At 32.8% G+C, this 9767-nt stretch overlaps 1 long non-coding RNA gene across 1 annotated transcript; it reads right to left on the reverse strand.

Moving 5' to 3' along the window:
* Positions 1–2687: 2687 nt before the first annotated feature.
* On the reverse strand, positions 2688–5862 carry LOC145051363 (uncharacterized). Its single transcript, XR_013683572.1, has 3 exons — positions 5692–5862; positions 3527–3587; positions 2688–2812 (listed from the first exon to the last, which is right to left on the reverse strand). It is a non-coding gene; the product is annotated as an uncharacterized LOC145051363 (long non-coding RNA).
* Positions 5863–9767: the final 3905 nt, after the last annotated feature.

Consider the following 9767-nt stretch of genomic DNA (forward strand, 5'->3'; position numbering starts at 1 on the left):
CTTGAAACGGTGACATGTGAGTTGTAGTTGCGAGTCGGTTGCACATTGACGTGTGTAAACACACCAGTAACTTGGTGTTATAAAACATATTGTTGTGTGTAATTTGGTGAGTAAATACAAGAAAACATTTGGATCGAAGTTTATCCGTTCCTTTTACCCCATGTGGATAAAAGCGATATTTGTGGGCCCCTCGATGATTTAGTGATGACATCCCTAAGTGTTTGGCCAAGCCTGGACTGATTTGATTTGTCCAATTAGTCGGTCGTCATCAATCAGAAATCAGGAAACAACAGATGGATAGAGAGAATGATTATAATCCATGTCTCAGTCCATATGATATCTAGAATGGAGGAATATATGATCCCTTATCTAATGGACACATCATTGACTAAGTCAGATTTTGACAGCAGCTTTTAAGAGCTACGATTACTAGTCAGGTTGTGGAGTCATACTTGCAATAATAGTTATTAGAGTTATCCAAGTGGGAGACTGTTGGACTAGTGTCTAAGTCCATAACTATAATTGGTATGTACTTGACCCGAGAGTAGCATGGTCCATTTGAGTTGCATGGCACCGGAACAATCTGAAGGATGGATAACTGAGAAGAGCTTATTTATGATTTATTAATATATTATAAGTTCTAATATATTAATATGAAATCCTATTATTTAATTAGTATTGATCAAGAATTAGTTTGGATTTAATTTTGTGATCAGAAGAGACTAATTAAATATATGGGGATTGATTATGTAAATCATTCATTCTTATAATGTGGGCTTGCGATCCATAGTTGCTTATGTTGGGCTAAACCCATGTGGTGACCCATGGAGGTTTAAACCCATGGAGCATGAGGAATATGGAAAGTCATGGACATTAGGGTTTGCATGGTGTAACCCTAATCAAGCCACACTATATAAGAACCCCTCTAGCTCGTGAAATTGGCACTAGTGGAAACACAAGAGGGCAAGCCGATTTTATGAGAAGTGACATCTTCTCAAGTTCCTCCGTTTTTTGGTGGTGTTGCGTGATTCCATTTGAGGTGCAACACTTGGGGCAGTAAGTTCTTAAAGGTCCAAGGTTTCCAGCTACACTAAAAGGTATGTCAGTTACCTACTCATAATAGTACTTCCAACACCCGCTAAACAGCGTAGCAACAACACTAAAGTGTGTCCTAGGCTCTCCTAGGACTCCCCACCTCCCCTGCCATCAGTTTCTAAAGAACCCCTATTAATGCTTGCTAACCACTTCATGAATACAATTACATGAAACAAAAATCAAATAATCTTTCGACTAAAGATTCAACCCTACAATGGTTAGACTTAGACGAGAGTTGTGTAATAGGACCTAATCCTTCACTCTAATATTATTTAAATTTCATAGCATGGAACATAACATATTCATTTGATAGTTAACTCACATCAATATGGGACCCATAAAGAACAAAGCAAGCAACATTCAAGCAGTGGAGTCGACTGAAACTAAGACACAATAAAATCAGACGGGTCCTCATATGAAATTCCCAACACCTAGGCTTAAACATATAGGATACACCTTCATCATGTCCTTATTCTCTCAAGAGTGGCTAATCATTGCTCACGCTGACCTGCTATGAACTGCACCTGCTCATGGAACTTCCACCAACCCTGCAGCCATTCGTGCATGCTAATCATACATAATGTTGGATCCCATAGACAATAGAATACTTGACTCTACCCGAAGCCCTTTATCAGACAAGAACAGAAAATAAGGCTAAATAAAATATCCTCTGGATATAGAAGCTTTGTTATGTAAAACTATGGTGCACACACTAAGAAACTACAGTAATGATCTAAATTTCATTTAACATATAATAAGCCCTATGAGGCTATCAAACATCATATATCAAACAATTTTATCAAACAATCTGAAATCCATACTGGCATGTTGTTCCAAACGCTCAATAAACACGCATATAAAGGCATTTCTCCTAGAATTCTATCATGCAAATCCTGAGCAGATCCTTAGCTATAATCTAGAATGCAATTCTCATAAACTCATACCAAAACAATAAGCATAACACATATATTGGTATTTTGGGAAATACTTACTTGAGCTCGATTTATTGCATGCATCACATCCTTTTTTCTTAAAAACCTTTTTAGAAAACTCATTTTCTTTTTAAAAAGAATTTATTAACTCCTCAGTTTGAGTTCAGATACACCCAGGAGCGTGCCCGAATCCCTCAAACCAAGGTTCTAATACCAACTTGTAATGTCCCGAAAATACCGAGAACTTTTTTGATTTTAGAACAAGTCAAAACCCTTCATACATTATCTCAAAAGACGTTTAGAGTAAAAGTATTCTTAAAACATCACGGTGAAATCATAAATAATCATTGCGAAATAAATCTTCAAGGGATGCAGTGCGATCAAGTCGGGATCTTCTTTTTAAAAACTGGAAGTACTTGAAAATGTTTAAACCACAAAGCTGTAAGCATAAAGCATAGTGATTTCCTCCAAAATACCACATACCATACATATAATGGGTCTTGTCAGACAACGATTAGGCCCCGCCCGGAACATATCTGCTAGTAATCATGTGATGGGCCCTGCCTAATGTCACACCCCGCTAAAGCGGAAACACAGGGCGTGGCAGTACAAAGGGTTTCATAGCAAAAGTTAAAAGACAACACCAACCATAGTATTAAAAATCATTACATTTTTACAATGGGTTTGAACAACTTTTAAAAGAAATTACAATGTAAATTGAAATACAACACATGCGAATGCTCCTAAAAGTGAAGTGTCCCTAAGTGCCACTTACTCGATGATTCCTGAAAAAGCATGTAAAACGAGCGTCAACTATAAAATAGTTGGTGAGTACTCACAAGTTTAACAAAATAATATTGGTTCATGAATTGAAATCAAAGTTTTGATAAAAGTTTCCAATAATAAAAGTATATTGTTAAAAGGAGTAAATAAGTTTGATAAGTTCTCATGTTCCATGTTGCATAGACATACATAGAGAGACATAGCAATACAATAGCAATCATGATTGATACAAATCAATTTAAATACAACATGCAAATAATAGTTTTTCTGGACATGCTTTTCCACCCCAAAACATAAAAATTGAAAATAGGGGAGTGCGTGAATACTCACAATATGCAAAATATAGCAACCAAGTTTATACAAGTCAATGAAATAAATACAATGGATATAACTAGTTTAGGATATGCTTTTCCACCCCAAAACATAAAAACTGAAAATAGGGGAGTGCGTGAATACTCACAATATGCAAAATATAACAACCAAGTTTATACGAGTAAAATAAATGCAACCAACATAAATAGTTTAGGACATGCTTTTCCACCCCAAAACATTTAAAAATCAAAAATAGGGTATTGGTGAATACTCACAATATGCAAAATATAGCAACCAAGTTTCTACGAGTCAAATAAATACAACAAACATAAATAGTTTTTCGGACATGCTTTTCCACCCCAAAACATTTAAAAACCGAAAATAAGGGAGTGGTGAATACTCACAATACATTGAGATGATGCAAATGGTGCCTTGACTATGTTCCACATGTACCACTACCGATTCCTACAATATTGGTATTCACTAGTGAGTCTCTAATCGGAATGTAACACTAGTATACTTACTACTACAATAGAATTATGCCAATACTGAGTCACAATTGAATATTGATAAATTATAAATATTTTTCTGTGGACATTAAGTTTCAAAGAATCAATTGTTATATAAAATTTTAAGCGGAAATTTTCCATTATTGAAATGTTAATATTTAACATTTTAGAGGTGTTCCAAAGATTAAATATTCAAAACTAAATCAATTTAGTTCTAAAATTTCCCAAACTTTGCATTTTAGTTTTAATTGATGTCAAAGACCTCAAGATAAATTTTCTTGAATTTTTGATTTGTCTAACTATTTTTCACCACTTTAGTTTCTTGAATAACCATAAAATTATGAAAAATACTAAACAGTTAATAAAATTTACCAAACTTCATGTTTTTGTTCTAAATGTGTTAAAAGACTACTAGATAATTTTTCATGGATTATGGATATGCATAACCATTTTTCATATATTTAATTCTCTCAATATATAAAAATTCATGAAAAATAGAAACAAGTTAATAAAATGCCCCAAACTTTTTATAGTAATGTGATTACTCATACTTAATCTGTGAAAAATATAAAAATGGGTTTCTAAACTGTTTAACAATTTTGTATGATTTTTATGTATTTATTCTAATAAAAATTGAAATAAATAGACAATAGTTTCCAAAATTACTCAAACGTTTTGTATTACTTTTATTAAACATTATTGAGCTGGGAAAAATATAACAATCGATTTCTAAACTGTTTAACACAATTTTATGATTTTTGAGCATTTATTCTAATAAAAATTGAAATAAATAGCAAACAGTTTCCAAAATTATCCAAACGTTTTATTTAACTGTTATTATACATAAATAGGCTGGGAAAATATAAAAGATATTTTTCAGTGGGTATTTCTATTTTTCCTTGTTTTATCCCCTTAAATAATCATTAGTTGAAGAATAAATAATAAACAGTTAACATAAATTACCAAAAATTTTTTTAACATCATTTACAGTGTAAGTAATCTGGGAAAAATACCAAAAGTGGTTTTCATATTGTATAATCCGGTTATGGGTATTTATGTGTATTTAAGTGGATTTAACCTTAGAAAATAGGAGAAAAATAGTATACAGTAGAGAAAAATCATAACCATTTCTATATAACCTCCTACTGTATAACATGATTTTCTGGTAAAATTTCATGAATTTTGGATAATCAGAACTATTTTTCCTATTTTTAGGCCATTATAATTACCAAAACTTGGGAAAAATAGTAAGGCATGATCAAAACTTCTGAAATTATTTTTCTGAGTCTCCCACCACAGGTAAGAGCTTTAAAAATTGATATATACAATTTTCACACTTCCTAAAGTGGTTTTGTGATTTATTATACCCAAACAAAAAGAAAATGGAAAATCATAATAAACAGAATCCTAAATCGATGAAATTTAATGAGAGGTCATTATTCATCTTAGGGGTCATCCACGAATTTATTCCGGATTTATAGACCTCTGGAAGTATTTTATATGATTTATTTCCATGTTTTATTGCATTAATTATAATAATTCGACAAAAATTAATTATCTTCTGGAAATTTACAGAGCATCTTATTATGTTGATGAGAATCTGGGAAAAATCGGATTTGGTCAGAAAATGATTTTAAGATATTTATTTGGAAATAAATCTTTCATTAACATATTTGAAAGCTTTTTAACAACTTTGATCATCAAGCATCTAAGCTTGAAGATCATCACATGCCTGTTGTTTTGAAGACCGTTCATGAGTTTGAAATGTTCAAAAATCGTTTTTGATAGAAAACTTTGGATGCATGTGGTGATTTTTACCCAAAACTTGTATAAAAGGGCATTATGTTGATTTTGACTTAGGTTTTGGTCCTTGGATTTCACCATTAACAACATGCATGTTGTTTTTGGGTGAAATCCTACCACCATCATCATCAAAACCGTGAGTTTGTGTGTGTATCTTTATGTGTTCATGATCTTTCATTAGAATGGTGTAGAAGAACAAAGAAATGCAAGAAAATCCATGAAAACTTGAAGGAAAATGAAAGGAAATCGTGTTCTACCTTAATGAACAACATTAGATGATGAAGATTTTGAGTATCTTGAGTGTTCTTGGACATGTTGGCTGTAAAATTTCGTGGTTCATAGTGGAAGGAAGAGAGAAAATGTGTGTGAGAGTGTGAGAGAGAAATGAGCGAAAATGAGGGAAGATGGAGTGTGAGAGAGAAGAAGAATCATTTTGTGTTGGGAAGAGGAGAGGCATCTTGGGAGGAGGGAGTCCGACTTTGGAGTGGAGAGAGGGTCTCCCTCTCTTAAATTTTATAAAATTATAACTTTATTTTATAAAAATATCAAGTTTTTATAAAATATACACCTTATTTTAATTTTCATTCACAAAACCTTGATTTTTTTTGCATAGAAATAAGGTTAAATACTAATGACTTAAATTTTATTTTTCTTAATTGCATTCTCATAATTTTTATTATTATAAGATCATATTATAAGTTTCATAATTATTTTTATAGAAATTTTTAAGGTTAAAGTTTATAAATATGAGTTTTTATGGCTTTTAGGGTTTTGGAGTTTAATAAACTTTGAATATCAAAATAAATAGAATATTTGAGACTTTAAATTATCTTATGGTATTATAACTCTTTTATAGTTATAAATAATGTTTGTAATTTATTTTTATCGGTTTATTGGCATTCTATGTAGTGATTCCGAGATTCAAGAGAAATTGAGAAATCAAGTATACTAGTCCTAGTCTACAACTTTGACTTAAGTTTCTATGAGACTCCGACCTAATTTCTACTACTAGGTCAAGTGCATAATGTGTGTATATGATTCATGAAAAGGTGTTCGAGTCAAAGAGTGGCCCAAATAAGGATAGTCACTACAGTTAAGTAGTAGTAAAATTCACATATCAATGTGAAATTTAAGTACATTATCCATTGATTCTAATTGTTTCCAAGTTTCTAGTAGGTTATAACTTAGCTTCTAGTTACTAAGTCTAGTACGTGTAGTGCCTATATGTGCAACTAAGTCTAGTCAAATCTAGAACCGACTCGAATTTTGACGGTTGTCACACCTAACACACTCATATGGCCCTACCTGGCATCGGGCCCCATCCGATATTAGGCTCCGACCGGTATACATAAAAACACAAACAATACATGAAAGAGTCAAAAAGACAAGAAACATACTATATCATAATCCAATGAGCTGACAATGGTGTCTTCAACCTACAAGCATTGTGAGAAGACTCACCTGAACTACTCATCGAAAGCTCAACCACCACCTCAAAAACAGAATAGCCAATCCAAGCTTGCTAAAGCCAAACTGAATCAATCCTTAGCCAAATGCTCAATTCTACTCAAGTTTGACCAAAAGTCAAACTAGTCAAAAAGTCAACGGTCAAAGTGAAGTAGTCAATATGCAGACCATTGCCATGTTATAGCCTTCCTTGGCCACATCGTGGCCATGCCAGGTCAAAACAATTGAGGTTTTAAACTCTGCCATGTCGTGGTCACCTTCGCCATGCTATGGGAAACTGTCTGAAGTGTCATTTCTTCACTAAGCACTTGACACTTATAGATCTAAATCCATAACTTCAGATCTACTCCTTCTCAATGACTTAATGGATAAAGTTTTCAACTTTATCTGTTAGGAGTTAATCCAAAGGTAGAATCGTGATCCCTAAGTTCAATAAGAACTTAATATGACCAAAAGTCAAACATGGAGTCAAGAATACTCAAACTTAGACCTTTTTCTCACTAATATCAGAAGTTCATGACCATGAGAGAACCATATCATGCTCTATAGTTCCTCAAACTCCAAGAGCTTCCAAGAATGGGACCAAAATATTCAAAAATGGGCTCAAATATCAAACAAGAAACACAATGGTTATGATATGAACTTTATACATCCAATAACTCATAAATGTGGAGAAGTTGATGGATCCAAGCTTGTTCCTTACTTCCTTACACCAAGATAAACTTCTTTGTTCTTCAAGATTCACTAAAAGAGGACATTAACCTCAAGATCAATCCACCAAGCTCATTTCCATGGAAGAGAAGCTAGGATTTCAAAATAAAGGGATGGAGGCTGAAGAAGATGACCTAAAATGGGGTGGTTAAGATATTTAAATATGGGAGCAACCCTAACATATGTGGGCTTAGGCCTGAACAGCTACTACGCCGTGACTACCTTACGCCACGCCGTCATGGCTCCATAAAACGTGCGTTCCTTTCCGACATGGCCAAGTTGTGGGCATCGTTGCACCATACTGTGGCACATAGTTTTCTCCATCTTTAGTCCTTGACGAGAAAAAGGCTTAACCAACCTGGAACGCGGGTGTTACATCGGACAATCCTAAAAACCCTAGATTTGAGTTTAAAATAATGATATTTTAATCCAATGCATATCTAGTTTCCTTATCTAACTTGGAGGCTTCCATAAACCCTAAAGAGGACTCTTAGAACCGTCCACCCTAGGAATGTTTTGGAATCTCTCCTCTGCTCAACTCTTGAACAATTAGAGTAAAGTCCTTATACCGCAAATCAATTCTAATTAACCTAAAACTAATTCCAAATTAATTCTAATTAATTCTTAATTAATTATTACTATTTCTAATTAATATATTAGTCATATAATGCATTAATAAATCATTTATCTCTTTTTTATTGTCACTCCAAACTATTTCCTGGTTATGAGAGCAACCCATAAAGGAATTTACTTTTATTCATCAAGATTATACTAATTTAGTTAAGACCTAAGACACTTAATCCAACATTAAGAATCAGACACAAGGAGTGGGGCTTTGACTTAATGGATTAAGTAAAAATAATCCTTATGATGCAGCCTAGGCGTGGTGCGTCATTTAAGGGTGTGACAAGTTTTGTGAAAAACCTGAACATGTCTCATTTTGGAGCTTTTCCCGACTAATTTGTCCTGTAGTGGGCACGGGGTGTGTTGTAGAGGGTGCGACACGCCTGTTAACCTGAGAGTTGATGTTTATGACCAATTTGACTTTTGGTTAAACGTTGGTGGATCTGAGTATTTGTCGAAGTATTGGTCTCGGTTTGTCATTAAGTAGCCTGTATTAGCTATCTTTGTATTAGGGGTTGCTGGTGAGCTTCTACTATTTAGCTCAAGCGAGTTCTCTCATTATACTATATATATATATATATATATATATATATATATATATATATATATATATATATATATATATATATATATATTGTATTATGTGTCCTAGTGTGCTAGGTTGTCGTTAGACTATGGTATGTTGTTAGGCTGGTAGACTTGTAGACCATTATTTGTAATGTTGAATTATCTATTTTTCTGTATTATATGTATGTCAACATATTTGTGATGGGTTGAGGCATCTAACTTTATGCGTATGGCCAATATGATGAGAAGACCCTTTTTTTGCTAAAGGGCATAGGATGAGTTAATGACAAGATCAACATTAAGTGTTGTGAGTCTAGACATTTACGAGGGTCGAATTGATGGCAAAATTAACTAAAGTGTTATGAGCCTAGATACTTGTTGGGTTGCTATAGACTCATTGCATGTATGTATGTATATTGTTGTATGTGGTATTTTGGGAATTCACTAAGGTTTTGTTTGTTTTTTTAAGCAAAAACATATGAAGTCTACGGATCATATCTGCAACTCTCTTCAGCCGAAGAGGTGGACGAAATGACTATAGCCTGTAATAAGAAGTTTGTTTGTTTTTTAAAATGTGTAGACTGCTGCAATAAAATGAAAATTAAATAAATTGATTTTACAAACGTAAAATAGTTTCATATTACAATAATTATTCTGAGAATACACATCCTACACCATATATTGCAAGTGATTTTTTTTTGTTAAACATATTATATTTATTCAGTTAAATTATATTAAATTTTGTAGTTGTTAACAAAATTGTTATTTAACACATATCTATATAAGATATGTCACGTATTTAGAGCAAATATATAAGTCACTATTTATCTACCCCACATCGAATAAAACCAATTCAAAACATTTATATAAAATATTTAAACATAATAATTGCTAAATAACAATAAATAAAATTATTAATTTAGCAACCAACATGTTCATTTTATTAAAATTTTCCAAGACGATT

This window comes from Lactuca serriola, chromosome 5 (genome assembly GCF_051521515.1).
Source record: "Lactuca serriola cultivar US96UC23 chromosome 5, Lser_US96UC23_V15, whole genome shotgun sequence".
NCBI lineage: Eukaryota > Viridiplantae > Streptophyta > Magnoliopsida > Asterales > Asteraceae > Lactuca > Lactuca serriola.